The 19,806-nt window shown below is 42.8% G+C and overlaps 1 protein-coding gene across 5 annotated transcripts in view; it reads right to left on the bottom strand.

Annotated features, from left to right (window-relative positions):
• Positions 1–19,806, bottom strand: part of ANO9 (anoctamin 9) — a 519,627-nt gene that overhangs the window by 155,925 nt on the left and 343,896 nt on the right. The gene's annotated exons all lie outside the window — the stretch shown is intronic.

The following is a 19,806-nucleotide window of genomic DNA, read 5'->3' as shown; positions in this document are numbered from 1 at the left end:
AGTATAGATATCACAGACCAGTGCATAGAGACCGTGCACCTAGGTCACACTAGGAAAAACTACAATTCTATGAAGGTTCAAAACGCTCCCTTGAATCAACGAGCTGACAAACTCACCTGGACCTGTGGAGTGGTACTGTGACCTGTGAAGACTTGGACAGCATTTCAGCAACCCCAGATTACTTTTCTCTGCTCTCTACTACTTCTGCTCTCTACTGATGGAGGGCTAAACCCAGAAACACGTGTCTAGAGATAACAGGACTATCTGCACCAATTTTGGTGAAAAACGACAGCAAATCTGAAATGTACTGCATTTACCAGAATGCAATGGTGAGAACTGTGCTGGGATGAGAGGCAGTGTGCTCCCTTCCCCCTTACAATTCTATGGAGACCTGCAGTGTATATGCTAATGGTTCGCTTAGGGAATTTGTCACAGTGCTTTCTATTGAGCATGTTTTGATAGGAGAACATTCAGTACTGAGTCAATTACTCTTTGGCGACTATTAAGTTGGCTATACAAGGCTGTCAGTTTAAAGCTGCTATTTATTTCTCATTTTGTATTATCTTAGGGCAGAGGTCTTCAACATTTTTTACTCTGGGCCCCCCTAAGCAAAATGTTTTGACGTCAGACCCCCTCCAAAACTTTATGACAAGGATTGGGGGAGCGGGAGGGACTTGGCTGCGTACAGGGAGCGGGGCTTATGAGACGATTTCAGGAATACTTTTTCTATAGCTTATGAAGTGCACCAAATATTAGACTTATAAAACAGCAAATGCATTAAACAAAAACAGATATCCTAAACAAACTGCTCCCCATAATTAGGGTGTTGTGAGTCCCTCACACTCTTTGACCCTGATGCAACTATACCTGCTGCACTAATGATAACTGCAGTCCTGACTAGCAGGCTATCTCCTTTGCCTTATTTGACCTCTTCCCCTCCATGATGGATCATCACCTATGTCCTAATGCTTGAAAGGACAATAAGCTCTGGTGCCCCATTTTTCAAAGGTAGACAGTCATAATTGTGATGCAGTGGGCCCCCCAAATCCCTGTGCCCCAGTCCTGCTGCATCTGCTCCCTTATGATAACCAGCAGTGACCACTTACACACTTGGCAGCAGTACCAGCTTCACTAATGAATGTTCCTTTAAAAAAAAAAAAAACACTTATATTGTCCCCTTCTTTGGGGTATCTCTCTGAAGAAGCGGTCTCTGGCCATTTGTAAACATAAAAATGAGTCCGCATACAGTGCTCCCTATTCTGGGCCTTCTCTTTGACAATATGTATGAATCTCGCTCCTTTCCTCTGCCTCCTAGATCATTACTGTGAGACCCCATGGATCGAGAGGATTAGGGCTCTGCATCTGAATGCAACCCTGCTGGCCTTCTACCTGCCACCCCATGGACTCAGCTTTCACAAAAAAACTGCCCCTGAATGGTTAATACTGACTTTGAGATGCCTCTGCCTAAAATCGAAGTGTAGCTGGTAGTGCCGAAAGTTAAAAAAAGAAACCATGGCATTAGGAGTTTCTGCAGCAGCAGCGTTTTCCACTTAATTATCAGTGTACTGCATTTGCTACATAATCTGCAGATTTCAACAAAAAAACTTGATTCTAGCTCAAACGGAACAAAAGTTACTTAAAGCGTGACAAAGTGTTCCAGAGCAGTAGAAGGTCCTTTGCAAAGATTGACTGGTAATCTTGTAGTTGCTTACTGCTGTATTTGGGTGCTACACTGGTACTAATGAGGTGAAATATCTCACCTGACAGTGTTACCGTGAGTTAAATTGACAAAATAATGAAGTAATGCTAACCACAAAATGTGGCGCATTGTGCCGCATAATTTACCTTTTCTTGCTGCATAATTTAGTCAAACCTGCCGCATAATGTTGTCCTCTTCTGCTGAATAATTCCAGTGGATCTGCTTAAAGCTTTATGGTGGCAAAGATCTATTCTTTTTAAGATGTAATGTAAAGGAGTTATCAGCTGGGATCTGGACTAGTGGAGACACTTACAAAAATGTCTGCATTTGATACAGTTTGATTACTTAGTACTAAAAAGTATGTTTTGTAAGAACTTGTTTTATCTCAATCACTGCATCATGTTGCAGCAGCCTAGCTTACAGTATGTAAATATTGTTTTAAAATAATGACTTACATATTCACAGTGCTTTCTGCCACAGGCTGGGACCTCATAGAACTATAAACAAGCCATTGGAATTATGCGGCAGGAGAAGACCAAATTATGCAGCATGGTTGACTAAATTCTGCAGCAAGCACAGGCGAATTATGCTGCATATTTAGTGATAGCATTACTGCACTATTTTGCTATTTTTTCACTTATTAACATTGTCTTGGCCTTTATTGCCCCTCATAAGTACCACATTAACACCCACATATAGCAATAAGTAACAGAAAGGTGACCAGTCAACCTTTAGAAAGGGCCTTCCACTGTGAGGTAATATGTGTTGCTGCATTTTTCAATCTGCAAATTATGCAGCCGATGATGGATTATGTGGCAAATGCGGGAAAACCATAACTATGCGCTGTGAGTGCAGGGTGAGCGTGAAAGTGAAGGGTGAGAATGAGGACTGAGTTGTCTGAATGCAGGGTGAATTCTCAGACATTTGAAGTTAATCAGCATGTTATTGACGGGGCGTAGGGTTTCAGATATAAGTTAAACTATTGCTACTATGGAATTAATCAGGGAATCGAGGGTGAAATAAATAAATAAATAATGTGCTGATCCTGCAACAAACTTCCAGTCTTATGATTAGGGTTGCCAGCTCATTATTTTGATGTTGCAGACGGTACAAAAATAAACAGTCACCTAAAGCCTTATTTTCAGCACTTATCTGTGCGTAGTTCGAAAAGCAAATATAAAGCACTTTTCAATGTGTTCTAGGGCTGCCTGAATGTTTCATGACTGAAAATAAAAGGAACAGACAGAAAGTCAAATTACAAATGAATACATACGTTTTATTTAAGACCCTATTTAGTGTCAAAGCAAGGTCTTTGCAGGCTCTTTAAACATACATGGCTGGCATTTTTTCTATTGGCAACCCTTTTTTATATTCCTTTTCATGAAATGCATTTTCACACTACAGCAGTAAATGTAAAATACAAATGTAAGTAATAGGCAGAGTCTGGCACAGGGGCTACTGGAAAAAGAAAAAAAAACTAAGCCTCTGTAACCAGTTTCCAAAGGTATGCAAATGGTCTTTAAAGACCTGTGAAAAACTGTGGGTGCTGGAGTCTTAATAAGACTCCAGACACTGCCCAGCCGAGCCCCCAGCAGCACAACCTCTGACCTCTGGCCCCACGGCACTTTGAGGGCTTCAGAGTAAATGAAGACAGCCTGGAAATGCAGCAAATAAACATCGCTGCACTTCCAGGCGTCTTCATTTACATGTGCTTGAAGAGGCCTTTGCGCCCCTCTGGGAGCCCATCCACGCCCCCAGAGTGGAGCACACCCCACAGTTTGAAGACCTGTGGCTTAGGGCCACATGTATCAACCAATTTTGCTTTCTCAAATGGGCCGATTCGTAGAACCGACCGGTTTGCGAACACAAAAACGGCGTTTTAAATGTATCAAACCGTATTTTGCGAGTCGGTAACCTGTTACCGAATTGCAAAATGGGTTTGCGATTCGGTATTTGGAGGGGCGGTTTTAGGGCATCCCTTCCAAATACAGAATCACAGTGGTATGTATGAATGTTTTGTGACAGTAAATGTGGTCGCAAAACAATCGCATTTTACCACCAACTTCAAGTTGGTGGTAACCCATTCACAAATGGGAAGGGTTCTCCAAGGAACACCTTCCCCTTTGTGAATGCTTGTAAAAGCATTTTTTAAGAGCAGGCAGTGGTCCCACGGACCACTGCCTGCTCTTGAAAAATGAAAGGAAAACTTTTCATTTTTCTTTTTGTAAAGCATCCCATTTTCCTTTAAGGAAAATGGGCTGCTTTAGAAAAAAAAGATTGCTTTATTTTTTTGATCTATTTATTTGAGTTTTATATAGAGCTGGCTAGACCCGTAGGTATCAGAGCGCTTTACATGAGGAACAAAAATAGCGAGTTACCAGGAACAATAAAACAAATAACGAATTACAAGTTACAATGAATTAAACAATTGTTGCACAGTCATTACAAAGAAAGTGGCAAATCAAAGGGGGGAGAAAAGGGCAAAGGGGGACAAGAAAAGGATTATGAGAGAAGGTGAGAGGAGAGAAGGAAACCTGAGTGGGGGTTAAGGCAGTCCGGCAAGAAAAAGAGAAAAACGGTCGGGGGTCATCAGGGGGAGGCAGGAGGGAAGGGGGGAAGGACGGAGGTCAAACAAGATGGCAGGTCAGGGTCGCGGAAAACGACGGAGACCAACACCAAAATGGCGGGGTGCACAAAAGTCGAAAATCTTGAGAGAAAGACCAAAGAGCAGGATTGAATTTAGTAGAGTCAGAGGGGGGGCGAAGCCACAAAACCATAGGTGGATGGAAGACTGTAGAGGGTGTGCACAGGCTCAGGACCAAGGGGGCATCGGTGTCGACGATCCGCAAGGAGAAGATCCATTGAATCAATCAGCCTGGGGGTTAGGGAGCAGTCTTGGAGAAAAGGGAGACAGCAGCAAAGTCCAGGGGGGGGGTGCGCCTCTCAGGTACAGGAAGGAACGGCAAAACCCAGGAGCGTCACACCACTGCGCCGAGTAGATTAATCGCCACTGTACCCCCGTACCTGGGAAGGACTCACGGGTCCAGATGTTAGAGCTGAGGCGAAGCACACCCAAGCAGACGGCCAGGATGGAGGGAGGCAGCCAGCCAGCAGCGGGGACTGGAAGAGCGAGCCCTCCCCTTGGTCGGAAGATAGCAAGCAAGAATTCGGGTGCACCGGACCAGCAGCGCTGTGGCACTCACCGTCGATACAACCCATCGCGGCAGGGATCAGGCGTCGGTGGGGACCGCTACTCCCAACCCGAAGGGCAAGGGGGCGGTCCGGAAGGGTGAAATCTCGCCCCTGAACACTCAGCCGCCATCCGGAGATATCCGATTAAGCCTTAGCCGTGCCAAGGCTTGTCCCGGTGTCAATGATCCACGGCGATTCAATCCGAGGGAGATAGGAGGAGGAAGAATAGCAGCAGAGGGAACGAGGAATGCCATGCCCCAATGACTGTCTGGGTAGGTGACGGCCGCAGGAGAAACCCGAGCCAGACTCCTCTATAGCCGAACCAAGCAGCTCCACCGGGCATCGGCCATGTCGTCTCGAGGTCCGCAGTAAGAGCATAAGATGGAGTTCAGAGTCCGGAAACGGGAGAATGGAGAAAAACAGTCACGGGAGAACCCAGGTGAGTAAAAGAGGTCCTAGGTGGGGAAGAATTCCGGGGAATAATGGCAATTTAAGCCCAAAATGGAAATCCCTTGCCGGGAGCTCCCGGCCTGAGCTCCTCACCTGGCGGCCATCTTGTACATGTTTAAAAGCAATCACAGACATGGTGGTCTGCTGACCTCAGGAGGCCACCATCCCTGTAATTTTTACGATTTCTAATGGGTCGCAAATTGCGACCTACCTCATTAATATTCATGAGGGTTGGTAATTTGCGACCCACTGAGAATAGCAGAAAGTGTTCAACACACTTTCATACATGCCGTTTTGAAATCTTACTAATTACGAATCACAAGGTGTCTTCATACATCTGGCTCTTAATGTTAGAAATCTCTGGGAAAATAGCAGCTACATAAGGACTGCTTCATGTTGTGCAAAAGAATGATGGCTTGGAATACTACTCCAAGCAATTGCCAGTGGTTAGACAAGTGGCAACTGGTCAATTTATAAAGCAGTGGGGCTATCAATCAAATGAAAGGTCATAAAACATCAGTAAGGAGACATACAAAGAAACACTCACACACACACTCACATAAACACACACCCTGGTGCACGCTTACAAACAGGCACATACATAACATCAACATAGTCTCACTCATATACACAACGTGGAAACTTTCCTGGGGTAATCCTCAGCGTAGTTTCCTTTGCACATCGATTCCCGACTTACAGAGTGCACAAACAAGGTGCCAGAACGAGGCTCACACCCTTAGAAACTCAGATACGATGGAATGCTGTCCTTGTTCCTTTATCATGGCTTCTGATAGGGCATAAGGGGGCATGAAAAAACAAGTCCCAATTCACCATTATGTGACATGCTGCACTGCCTAAACCGAGTGCAGCATGTCAGATATGTATTACATCTGTGAAAGAATCGGCTGTAACAGCCCACGCCTGACAAATGCGCTATACAGCCCTGGGAGCCCTCTTCTGGTGCACGGTGATATTGCAGCTCTTACATGTAAGGAAATGATCGATAAGATCGTTTTGTTACATATAAAAGCTGTAAATATTTTGAGAAATAAGATGCCAGTGCGACGTGATTATCGGGGGCTCGCCACCCTGTGGAAAAGTGCTTTTCAATGAGCACACCAGTGATGGGGCCACCCTTCTCTGTCCACAGGTCCTTAGACCAACAAAATAGAGATTGGCACTGAAGCTGGAATTCAAATAACAAGTTTATTAATCACTCATGAGTGGGACTACGTCCACACAGCACTCTCAACTGCTGTCTGAGGTAGTACATTGAAGTCACAGAACACAGGCCTTATATACAGCTTTTTCTGCACTGGTAAGCATGTGGATACAAATAGAAGGTACAGGCCTACACAGGAATAGTTACCGACAAACATGGGCAGAAGGGAAATCACTTAGTCAGCAAAGTAGAAGAGGGAGCAGGAGTGCTTATGGCAGCACTAAGAGATTGACAGTTGAGTCTGAGACCAGTTGCTCTGGCAGCTACAAACTCTTTAGCCTGCATATTGCTTTTAGCTGAGTCAAGAAGTCAACTAAAATAGACAGCACAGGCAGGGAAAAAGACGACCAGCAGAGGATGGGAGAATTACAAAGCCAACAAAATGGATGCCATAACCAAGATGGCTTCAGCTTATGCAAACAGAAATTATTTCAGATTCCCACAGACGATCCTTTTAGCATATGCTGAAGACATATTCCTATGCTTTTGAGGGAGTACGGAAAATATTGTGCACATCTATCTGCATTAATTCAGTAATTTCTTGGGCCATTGCCAAGCGAGCATTTACATTTGTGACATTTCGTTTAGTCGGTATACAAGAGGTACAAGTAGAAATACATAGGGAACAGAGCATTGGGCCACATTGAATACATAGGCAACAAGTAAAAAGAATAGCACAAATTATAAATAGGGCTGACAATAGTTTCCAACCCCATACAGTTACCATGTTCCATAGCCATCCAGTCAAAGTCCAAGTCGCTGAATCCTGGTGGATTTCAGTGGCTATTTTGAGCATCTGCTCATGATAAGGAAGAGTAAAGTAATGATGTTCAATGGGGACAGGAGTAGTAGCAGTCAAAAGATTTCGGACAGGAGCTACTTCCTCTACAATCAATATTATTATAGCAACAGTAAAAACAGTCAAGGTAAGTCCAGTTGCAATCAATGCTCTTTTGCTACAAACTCTTGCAGCAGTTGGTTTCTTCTCCTTAGGTATATTTATTTTGTCGACAAACAACGAAACAGATGGTGCCCTAAGGTCCTGGGCAGGCGTTGGTTTCTTCACTAACGTTGAGACGAGTAGTCACTAATAGACTACCCCCTTTGTAGTCAGTCTTTAACCACCCAGGACAGTGGCTCAAACAGTCTTTTTCAGCAACAAAGTGTCTTTCTTCCTGGGTCGCAGCTGATATCGGGATGTACCAGGAATCGTGTGGTCCTGGAAGACTTCCTCAGATCCTTCAGGTGACGTGGCTTGTCCTTTCTCGGTGACCAGGATATCACAGTGATCTGCCAACGCAGCTGGGCTCACTAGGTCTTGCAACACTTTTCAACAGTGTGTCGCATGGACCCAGTTCTTCCGGTTCGTCACTCGAACTGCAGTCCTGGTAGCCAATAGTACCTGCTCCGGTCCTCGCCACCTCGGTGCTAGGGAGCTGATCCTCTGGAATGACTTTACGACCACAAAGTCACCAGGGTGCAAGCAGTGGCCCTCACTTTGCGACCTGTCTGGAAGAGTCTCCCGAACCTGTTGATAAATAGAAGACAAACTGTCAGTCAACTGAGACAAATAGTAATTCATTAATACATAGGGTACATCATGTATAGGGCGTGGCTTAGGAATCCCCCAAATCTTCATTGGCCTACCGAAAACCACCTCATTTGGTGTGAGGCCAGATCGTGTATGTGGTATTGATCTAATGGATAGCAATGTTAAAGGCAGTGCATCAGGCCATTTCAAAGATGTGGAAGCCTGTATCTTGGCCAATTTTAGTTTCAGGGTAGAATTGTAACGTTCCACTAGTCCTGCTGATTGTGGGTGAAAAGCAGCATGAAACGTCTGCTTAATTCCCAACCCTTTCATGAGGTAATCGACAACTTGCCCAATGAAATGGGGTCCGTTGTCACTCCACAAAACTCAGCAAATGCCGAATCGGGGAAAGAACTCCTTGAGGAGCACCTTTGCTGCAGTAAGAGCTGTATTAACTTTCGTAGCGTATGCCTCCACCCATTTACTAAAGGCACAAACAACTACCAAGAAATACTTCAGGTTGTTACAGCGCTCAAGCTGGATGTAATCCATTTGCAGGACCTCAAAAGGTGCAGTAGGTATTGCAAACCCTCCTGTTGGAGTTCGTGTTCCCTTCCCAGGATTATACTGAAGACAAATCATACAGGACTGGACTGTTTTCTCAGCTGTACAGAGAATCCCAAGATGATCCCAAACTTGCATAAGTTGCTTTGCTATTGAGGAGGGTCCAACATGTGCCAGCCCATGTGCCATTTGAATCATAGGGTGTAAATAGGCTGTGGGTAACTTCCATTTGGTCATTTCTTTACTCCTCCAACAGCTCTCATCATCCAATGCTCTCTCCTTGGACCATTGGTCTAATTCATCAACAGAGGCAGATTGTTGCATGTCCAGCACCCCTTGCCTGGCATCATGCCAGCGTTCAGCCTGTGATTTAACTACATACATAGATGTGGTACTTCGCTGCATTGCGGTCTCCCAAGCTGTGTAATCCGCAAAGGCATTGCCCGCTCCTATTTTATCGGTCACTTTCTTATGTGCGCTACATTTAACAATTGCCATTTTCTTAGGGTAGGTGAAGGCAGTAAGGAGATAATGTACTAATTCCCAATGCAATCAACCCATAGTTCTCCATCAACATTTGAGAGAGGCGTATCTTGCACGTCAACACGACCCTTTGTTTGTTCTTCAGTAAGGGATATATAATCATGTAGCTCTTGTGACTGAGACTGGGTAGCTGAAAGTGGCAATAATGTAGCAGGATTTAGAGTCGAACATCTTTTCAAGGTGATATGAGGGGCCAAAAGTGTCAATTCATGTCCTGTCAAGCGAGCACTAGTCAGATGCTGTGTCTTTGTTTGATTTAGCAAGGCATCGACTGAATGAGGTACTAACACAAACAATCTATGTGACAAGACTATTCCCTCACTCTGACGTATGGACACAGCCGCTGCTGCTACCGCTCGGAAACAACAAGGCAGCGCGCAGGCAACTGGATCAAGGACAGCTGAGAAATACGCACAAGGACGCTGTTTATCACCGTGTGTCTCTGTTAAAACCGAGAGGGCACAACCTTCGCTCTCGTGTACATAGAGTGTGAAAGTCTTAGTGTAGTCTGGAGTTCCTAATACTGGTGCCGAACAAAGTGCTTGACGTAGCTGTTGGAAAGCATTCTGGCATTCAGTAGTCCATGGGAGATGCATCAGAGTGTCTTTAGTCAAAAAGGCCAACAAGGGTTTCATAATGTATGAAAAGCTAGGGATCCACTGCCTACAGAAAGAAGTAAGGCCAATCAATGCATAGACGTCCTTCTGAGTACGGGGCACAGGTGTGTCTAAAATGACCTGAATACGATCTGGTGTGAGTGCACGTCCCTCCATAGACAGGAGGTGACCTAAATAGGTAACCTGCTGTCTACAAAATTGCAATTTCTTCCGAGAGACTTTGTGATGATGAGAGGCAAGGAATGATAATAATGACAATGTTCCTTCTTTAAACTGTTCAGGGGTATCAGCAGCCAACAAGATGTCATCGACATATTGAATAAGAGCCACCCCTTTCGGTACAGGAAAAGAATCAAGCTGCCTTTTCACTGCTTGACTATAAATGCTAGGACTCTCTGTATACCCTTGTGGAGCTCTACAGAATCTGCATGATCTATTATTCAAAGTGAAGCCAAATAAATAACGGCTATCAGGGTGAATAGGTATTGAAAAGAGAGCATTCTTCAAATCAATTACACTAAATGTAGTGGCAGTAGGAGGAACCATAGTAAGAAGTGTTGTGATGTCAGAGACTACCGGGCATTGGGGCACCACAATTTTATTAACCTCTCGTAAATCAATAATGAATCTGTACATTTTAGTGTCAGTGTCTTTTTTCAAAATAGGCACGATAGGGCTATTACAAATGTTATAAGGGACTTCTTCCACAACCCACACCTTGATCAAATCCTGAACAATGTGCGTCAATGCTTCCTCGCCTTCCCGAGATATTTTATATTGGGGCAATCTAGGCAATGAAGCACCTTCCTTCACTTGAATATGCACTGGTGGAGTAACCATTTGTCCCACATCAGTATCTGATGTAGCCCATAAAGTACTAGGTAACGATGCCAGAGCAATATCTTCTTTAATGAGACAAGACCTCTCAACCATTGGATAGTTATCATTTAAGATAACACGCACACTTTCTGGGGAACTACGTATTGTAGCACGAAAATGTTTAAGCATATCGATACCCACAATGTTATCCGGCGTGGTAGGGGAAAGCAAAAATGGACATGCTAAAGTGAATTTATCAAGACTAAATGCAAGTGGCTGTGACAGTGGGCTAGATGTAAGTGTCCCATCGAATCCTATCGATGTTATCATTGCGTCAGACAGGGGAGCCCTAGTAACCACTTTTTTAGACAGCGCACTACGATTAGCTCCTGTATCAACCAGAAACCGATCAGTAGAGCCCAAGACATTTGCATCAACATAAGGACCTTTCTAATCTACTGGGACCTAAACCAGTTCCTTACCCCATCCTTGGCATTCCTATGCATAATCAGAATCCCCAAGACAATCAGCCAAATAATCTGACATTTGATATTGATTTTGTCTATCAAAAGTATTAGAATAATTTGCCTCAAACCTGGGACGAGTTCCTATTCCTCTCCTATTTCTTGAATTCCCTGGGCGTCCTCTCATACTTCCTCTACCCCGTTGATACAGCTGACCTCGCAAAAAGGGGCACACAGAACGCCACTGTCCAATCTCTTTACAATAAGCGCACTGATCAGAAGACAAAGTTGATTGAGGGAAAGGGGGTACAACAGGGGTATATACTGCACGTCCGCCTCTACCACCACCTCTGAATGGTGGATCATATACTTGAGCCAACATAATTCTCGTCTTTAAGTCCTTAACCTTCTGATCCTCTTTGCCTTTTGCTTCCAATTCCTGGCGCTCATAATACTGGGCCATAGTCAAAAGGGAGACTGGGGAAGACGTAGTCCATGAACTCTCACTGGCCTTAAGGCAACTAGCTATTTCTGGCAACATCTTAGCGACAAATTTGTCGACGAACAAATGCTTACCCGTGTCATCTGTCAACTACAGTCCACTAAAGTCATGAAATATCTCTTCAAATCGTGTAAAGAAATCAGAAACTGACTCATCCGCTTTCTGTTTACAAGACGCTAACGTTGTCCAATCTATTTTCTTAGGGGGTATGAGAGTTTTGAACTTAGTTACAATAGCTTTGGGAAGATCTAACATCTCCTTTTATGGTTTCTGCGCAGGCTCTCTAGCCGCATCTATTTCTTCTAAATGCACCCAAGTATCACCATATGCTACACTATTATCTATTTTCCGAATTGTTCTCCACATATCAGGGGGCAAAATAAGTCCCCAAAACATACCAATATCTGGCAAGGTCATAGTGCAGGAGCTAATGGCGCCTTACACTTCTTCATAGAAAGCGGCCAGATTTTTCCGCGGGTCAGTCAAAGCAGCTTTAAGAGCCATAACATCTGCTCTACTCCAAGGAGTATAGACCCAATTATAGACAAAATATCCCTTTGCATCAGCTGAATCTTTATCAGCACTTGTTCCCGCACCCTTTGGAGGAACATACAAAGGCGCAGCTTCACGTATCGGTTTTACAGTAACCACAGTATCACAAGGGTCATTGTCTGTCCCCAAAACTTCTTCTTTCTGCACTGGGGTCTGAACTGTTTGTGCAGTTTTAACTTTTACCAGCTGATTTTTGCTCTGCTTTTAAACGTAGTGTATCATGTCTTAATTTAACTACTCGCTAAATTAAATCAGGTATATTTGAAAAAAGAAAATTTCCATCATTTAATTGTTTACAATCAGAATTGATATCAGTGGGCTCTAAGTTTTTAGAAGCATTTCTAAAACCAAGTATTACCTCCCAGGTAAACTTCTCTGCAAAATATAACCGCTCTAAATCCTTCCACTGCTGAATCATCGCTACAAGGTCTGGGGCAGAAGTAGTCCCATGAGCTTCTTTGCGAGCAGTGGATCTAATAGTGGCTTTTTCATCAACAGTCAAAGTAGAGCGAGTCTGCCGCCCATCTTGCTTTTCTAAGTCTTTATCATCTGAAGAAAGATGTTCTTCTTCAGAAAGATCATTCTCAGGGGCGGAGAGAAATTTATACGGGGCGGAGGTCGATCTAATAAGTAGGATCATCCTGAGGTTTATTAAGTATGGGATAAATGGGGCGCCTAATAGGGTACTGGCCAGTTACCGCTAAACGACACGACCTTTCCTCTGTTTCTTTTATTGCTTTCATCTCTTTATTTTTTAATTCTAGCGCTTTTTGATATATCGTTTTTCGCTGTTCTTTTTCTGGTATACCTTCTTCTTTCCTCACTCTCTCTTGCACTTCTTTCTCCCATATTCATACACAATCAAACATATCTTGTCTACTCTTATGCTTAAACAAACACTGCTCTACATACTGAATCTTTTTAAAATCAAATGACCCATTCACTGGCCATCGTAGATCAGGATCCTTTTTCATATATTTGTTCCACAGTGTACTATACATTATGGAAGAAATACCATATTTAATGTACATATGCCTATTAGGTGTCCCCTCTGGGGGAGCCGGCTGACTTCTTTCTAAATCCATTTTGGTACCACCAAGACAGCAATACAACGTACGGAGTGTGCTAGGAACAGGCATGCTACCAAGTTTTTGTAAAATATTACGTCTTCCAAAATATTCAAAAGTAGAGAAAAATCTGCGCATTACCGGCCTTTATCTTTTGCAAAGGATAAATCAAACAAACCAAACCAGAATCTTGGCCAAGCAAATCAAGAGTGCTGCTTCAGCGACCTTACCAAACCAAAGTCTCCAACTTCCAACTGCCAAGCTCTTGGTCGACCTAATGGTCTCTGCAAACATAACGCCAAAGGATACCTCAGTCGGGACCGGCCAACACCTGGTGGGTCAATCAAGAAAACCGGAAAAACCACTTCGGCTGCAAAGACAAGGGTCTCCTCATGCAGGACGTCTCCTCAGCAATATTCCACTATTCCGTCAAGACCACTCCTTTGGATGGCTGCGTCTCCGATGAGGACCCACGTGTCGGGCGTTAACTGTGGAAATGTGATTTTCAATGAGTACACCAGTGCAGGGGCCACCCTTCTCTGCCAACGGGTCCTTAGACCAACAAAATAGAGATTGGCACTGAAGCTGGAATTCAAATAACAAGTTTAATAATCACTCATGAGTGGGACTACGTCCACACAGCACTCTCAAGTGCTACCTGAGGTAGTACATTGAAGTCACAGAACACTGGCCTTATATACAGCTTTTTCTGCACTGGTAAGCATGTGGATACAAATAGAGGGTACAGGCCTACACAGGAATAGTTACCGACAAACATGGGCAGATGGGAAATCACTTAGTCAGCAAAGTGGGAGGGGGAGCAGGAGTTCTTATGGCAGCACAAAGAGATTGACAGTTGAGTCTGAGACCAGGTGTTCTGGCAGCTACAAACTCTTTAGCATGCATATTGCTTTTAGCTGAGTCAGGAAGTCAACTAAAATAGACAGCACAGGCAGGGAAAAAGATGAGCAGCAGAGGATGGAAGAATTACAAAGCCAACAAAATGGATGCCATAACCAAGATGGCTTCAGCTTTTGCTAACAGAAATTATTTTGGATTTCCACAACCCTTTTGGCCCCTATGGAGAAGCCGCCCCTGGGTTAGACTTATTACAAGTATTCCTCCCATCACCTTTTGTGTGTTTAATGTTCTAACCTAAGTGGTAAGGGGATGACCACAACTTTATCTCATGCTCACTGTGCCACTGGAACCAAGCTACACCTGACTGATGATCCCCAATCAGGGTAAAATGGTCTTTGCTTGCTTGCATTCCGGTTCAGGGAGGACCTGGTCTGGCAGTTCGGGTTGGACTGCTCCTATTGGAGAAGGGTCAAGACTGATTTGCATATGGCTGGGTCCAAACTGAGGTGCATGGTGGGCAGAAGAAGGATGGGTTGGAAGGCTACCCGAGCAATTGTCAGTGATTCCAGTCATTTGACTTATTGCAAGCATTCCTCCCACCATCTTTTGTGTGTTTCATGTTATGTCAAAAGAAGAGAATTTTATGTGAGTGTTTTACAGCTCATTAGAACTGCCGATAGAGAATTGGCATCTGAATGATCTTCATTCTAAGTGCACGCTCCCTACAACCATGGAGGGCAAGCCTGATGCAGCTTATATAATTGACACTCACATGTCAATGTGCTTTTTAATGACTAGAAAAAGCGTTGAGCTTTATGGGCTGAGATTCACTGTCTCCTTCTCTATCTAGGAGCACCACCTCTCTGTAACAGATAGTCACACATGAATTTCAACCTCACATGCATTGGCGCATATTATGGGCTTTCAGGACTAGCAGATACTCCCCGACTTTACCTCCTGTTATACCTGACACTGCTGTAGCTACCCTTGATGGTAGGGGTCATGAAAGAAGCGGCAGAAACATAAAGTTAGCAGGTTTTAGAACCATATTTTCTTTTTGTAGGGTACTCCCCTCATCCTTCAATAAGAGGCTGTTGAGGGGCATAGGACAGGATAAGTGGCCAGCCCTGTGATGTCATCAGGAATCAGAGTATTAGGGTATTCCCCCACAATATCGATAGCACTACAGTGATATTTCACTACATCCACGGCACCACGTCTTTAGGTAGATTAGTATATTATGGAAAAACAGGATGTTAGTTTACTTTAAGTATAAAAGAATAGTTAGAGCAACATATTTTATTTAAAGTTATTTAATCAAAAATCTAATTTAGAACAATAAAGTTAGGGTTAATTATTTAGATTAAATAATTAAAATTCAATTAAGAGTGAGGATTGAGCCACAATGGGATTCCGGCGGAATTCTATAAATGTTACACTAGGTGGCTGGGGCCCCATCAGCTAAATAAGTTTCAGGAGGTTGGAGCGCAGGGAGTGCTTCCGCCATGTCTCCGGCATGCCACCATAGTGGGGATTCATAAGGAAGGCAAACCAAAGGAATCTTGTATTTCTTATCGTCCTTTGACGTAGCAAGATTTTGGCTACGCTACTGGCCTAAATATAAATATATATATATATATATATATATATATATATATATATATATATATATATATATATATATATATATATATATATATATATATATATATATATATATATATATATACATATATATAACTGCTGTAAGTACTTAGGGATCTTTGTGATGCCACGGAGCAGACATCTTTAAAATTATTTCGCTCCTCAAGTTGTTAGATGTCTGCAAAACACCTATTACCGGATCCCTCCGGAGGTTTTTACTAGGCTAGAAGGGGGCGTGTATTCCCTGAATTACCATGAAGGCACTGCAGCATAATCCCTACAATGGGGGGATAGCACATCTGGATTCTGAAGCTTTTTACTGGGCGGCCCATTTAATCAATATCAACAATTGGATACTTGCCCCTTATGACCATTCTACCTTTTGACGTGAACGGGTGAAGTGGGGGATGTGATCGTACATGCATTACTTCTATGGGGGTAAGGGGACGCAGAGATTACTCCTTGCCACCCAAGTGGCCATAGCAGCCTGAAACAGGAACACCAAATGTTTGGACTGGTCATGTAAAAACACAAAAGAAACACCCCTGTGGAGGGAACCTGGCTCGTGGAGATAGGGAAACTGCAGGGGTTCATGGCCTTGGACCAGATCAGTATTTCTAAGGTGGGGGACTTATACCATTTCCCCTGCTGCAAAGCGAGTATGGAATGCACTCCAACCAGTTCTTGCAATATGAACGGATACAGCATGCTTGGCATGCTGAGTTGCTACCCAGGGAGGTTGCTAACAGAGGAACTGGGTAAAGGGGCAGTTTCCCTCACTTACAAGACATTGAATAACAATACTCCTGATACCCTGGGTAGACTGTGAGAGAAGTGGGGTATGATGTGGGAGACATGGACGACATATACTGGGAGGCTGCCTTTGTGCACCCGAGACCGATGGCAATAAAGTCACGCTATAACTGATTCAATTTAAGATTTTCCACAGAGTGTATTATGACATACGGAGGTTACATAGTATGGGAAGAGCAATGTCCCGAACTGCCTAAGGTGCAAGGGTGAGGATGGGTCTTTCATTCACAAACTTTGGGGGTGCCAATTAATACATGCCTATAGGGTAGCAATACTTGGATAACTTAGTGACATCCTGGAGGAGTCTATTTCGCTGGACTCAACATTTCTTCTTTTGGGGATCCCTAAGGATGTGGACCTTCCACGGGCTAAGCTATTCTTCTGTGGCCTAGGCCTGGTAGTGCCAAAGAAGTATATAGCTTGGTATTGGGAGTGGAGTGAAACTCAGACTACATCAATGGAGACTGGGTATGGATTCATACTTGGCAGCAGAGAAAGTTACGTATGCTGGCAATGGTTGCCCCCAAAAGATTTTATAAGGTGTGGGGCGGTTGGCTCGAGTTCTATTCACTGGAGTCCCTGGGGGAAGAAGTTGTGCAGAGCCCCAGTGCATTGGTAGCCTAGTGCCAGGAAACAAAAAGGGTGGAAAGTTGGTACCTGTCTATGGAATTTTTGCTGCTGTCCCTTTTTCTTCTTTCCTTTTTCGGGTGTATCGGCCGCAAGATGACTCAGGAAGGGGGAACTTTGTTCCTTTTTGGTGTATTTCCATTTGTGGGGGCCTACTATGGTTCCCTTTATGTTGTTCTTATTCGTTTAAACCGCAAAATAAAAATATTAATAAAAAACAAACAGAGTGATGATTGAGGGTAACTAATAAAAACAAGATAGATATGTTTGACTTGTCAATTAATGTGGGGGAAAAATGTATATTTGGGTGAAAGCAAAAAAAGGTCTACCAGATGGCATGTCAATAACACCTCTTAGGAACGGGTGCCTGCCTCTAACTATTTGGGGGTTTTGCTAGAGGAGAAGTGATTTTTAAGTACTTAGCCTCTTTGAAGCCAAATGCCTCAGTATTAAAAAATGATTTGATAAATTTGAATAACAGTTTGACTGGACCGTCATTGAATCATATCCCTTGAATATTGGTGATTACTTTAACTTATGACTCAATTGCTTTTCTAGATGAACTGGGGAGCTGCGCAGAATTGACCAAATGTCGATCCTATATGATAGTGTTTGGCCTTTCGAACGCTACCACACAAGCTAAAGTATGCCTTAAATTTGGAAAAATGAAAAAGGATATATCTTTTATTTTTAGCAAAATTATTTATTGTTTTACGATTAGGTCAGCTCCTGAAGATTCCCTGAAGATTTTAATTTGGAGAAACATAAATACTGATACAAAATATAGATCAAAGCACTGCTAACTGGCATACACCCGAGGGGGTTTTGGGACAATCCATCCTCTACCCATGCCATCGCCAGATGTAATTAAGTCAAACTACTGGTCATGGATATTTCGATGTGTGGCGTATTGGTTCAGAGCATGTCCTTGACGGATAGGTTTATGGTTTTCAAATGGTACAGGTTCCTGGAACAATATTGGGATACCATCATGGTCGCATTAGATAGGAAACTGTACTTTCAATTTAGGGTTGGCACATTGCCCCTAAGAGCCTTTACAAGTTCTTGGGCTGTTGGTAGGGATGTACTGTGCCCTGGTTGCAACACTTACCTAGAAACAGTTGCTCACATCTTTTTTCTTTGCCCCAGATATGAGTCTCCACGGCAGAAATGGCTCAAACCAGTCTGTAAAAATCTGGGGACCAGAAGTTGCGTTAATGCACTCAGAATCCTGAGAACTGATCCTAGTTTAACAATAGTTTTTGCAGTTGCTAAGTTTCTGGGCTGAATGTGGATATTGAGGTCCAAGATTCTCCCCAAAAACTGAAAGTCTGGGACTTTGATCATTGCAAAGAGCTTTCCATTCAAGCATAGATAAAAATGACATTTATCAGTGAGGTTTTGTTTCTCATTAAGTTCTTGCTGCTGCTAACACACAAAATTTAGATGAACCCCATATAGTTTAGTAGATTGTAATAGCATGTTGTGATCTTACTGCTATGCTTATCTCTTATTAATACAGATTTATGCATGAACTTTATGTTTTTTAATTGAAAGAAGTTTTAAGTGTATTATAGGAATTTTTGATTCAACTAACAATACGAGTTTTATGTGTATTGGATTATATAGCCAGCACATATGGGAAGTGCAAGATGACCAAAAGATAATAAGGACATTTTAACTGTCTTGATTACGTATATATTGTTTATTATTGATGCTGGATTGCAGCATGTGTCACATTTTGGAAATGCTTTTATGGTATTAACCGAAACAAAACTAAATTAATGAATAAAATAATACAAAATGTACGTCATGGAAATCATACTAAGCAAATTCACTAGCAAACGTTAAAATGGAAAAACTTTGGAATGTGTCCACTATGCAATCTAAAAGGCAAAAAAAATCACAAACAAAATGATCATCTTATGATGGGGATCTTCATGCGGTCAAACCTAAAAAGACTCATGGATGATTGTAAACACACATGAAAGGAATCGTGCACAAAATGACTTTGATTTGCAATTACCTTGGAAAATGAAATGCAAGTTTATTCGAATTGTGATTCATTTAATTTGTAGATTCAAGTATTTTTGTTGTATTTCACATTGTTTGTAATGGTTGCTATCAAGTAGTTAGCAAACAATACATTTTACCTTCCAAGTAAGTAATCAGATAGAGGTAAGTATTATTTAATTTAATTAAAAAAGTAAACACAGTTAGAGTTAAGTTTTTCCATTCTAATTAATTTAAATACCTTGCATTTTTAGATTCGATTATTTTTTCAGAGTTGTGCAAAAAGCTTATATCTATACATATATATACATATGTATACATATTAGCTACTGGCGGTCGCCAGTAGGTAGGTATAGTTACGACCTAGTTTCCATAGGAAAAGGTGATTTTCAGTAGTCTATATTTTTGGCGCCAGTTGAATAATCTTTTCCCAAAAACGTACATGGTATTTCAGATGGAGTCTGGAAAGTTCCAGGGTGTTTCGTGAAGTGGGGGGGAGGGGGCTGGGGAGGGAGAGAAAAAGGAGGTGTCAAAAAAGGTGTATTTCCCATGTTAATTCCCATAGGACATTTGAACAAGCCTATAGCCCGAACCTCTGGACAGAATTACACCAAATGTGGCAGAAA

The sequence above is a fragment of the Triturus cristatus genome, chromosome 3_1, assembly GCF_964204655.1.
Source record: "Triturus cristatus chromosome 3_1, aTriCri1.1, whole genome shotgun sequence".
Taxonomy (NCBI): domain Eukaryota; kingdom Metazoa; phylum Chordata; class Amphibia; order Caudata; family Salamandridae; genus Triturus; species Triturus cristatus.
Note: the sequence above shows the minus strand (reverse complement) of the source record. Positions and strands in the feature narration are given on the sequence as shown.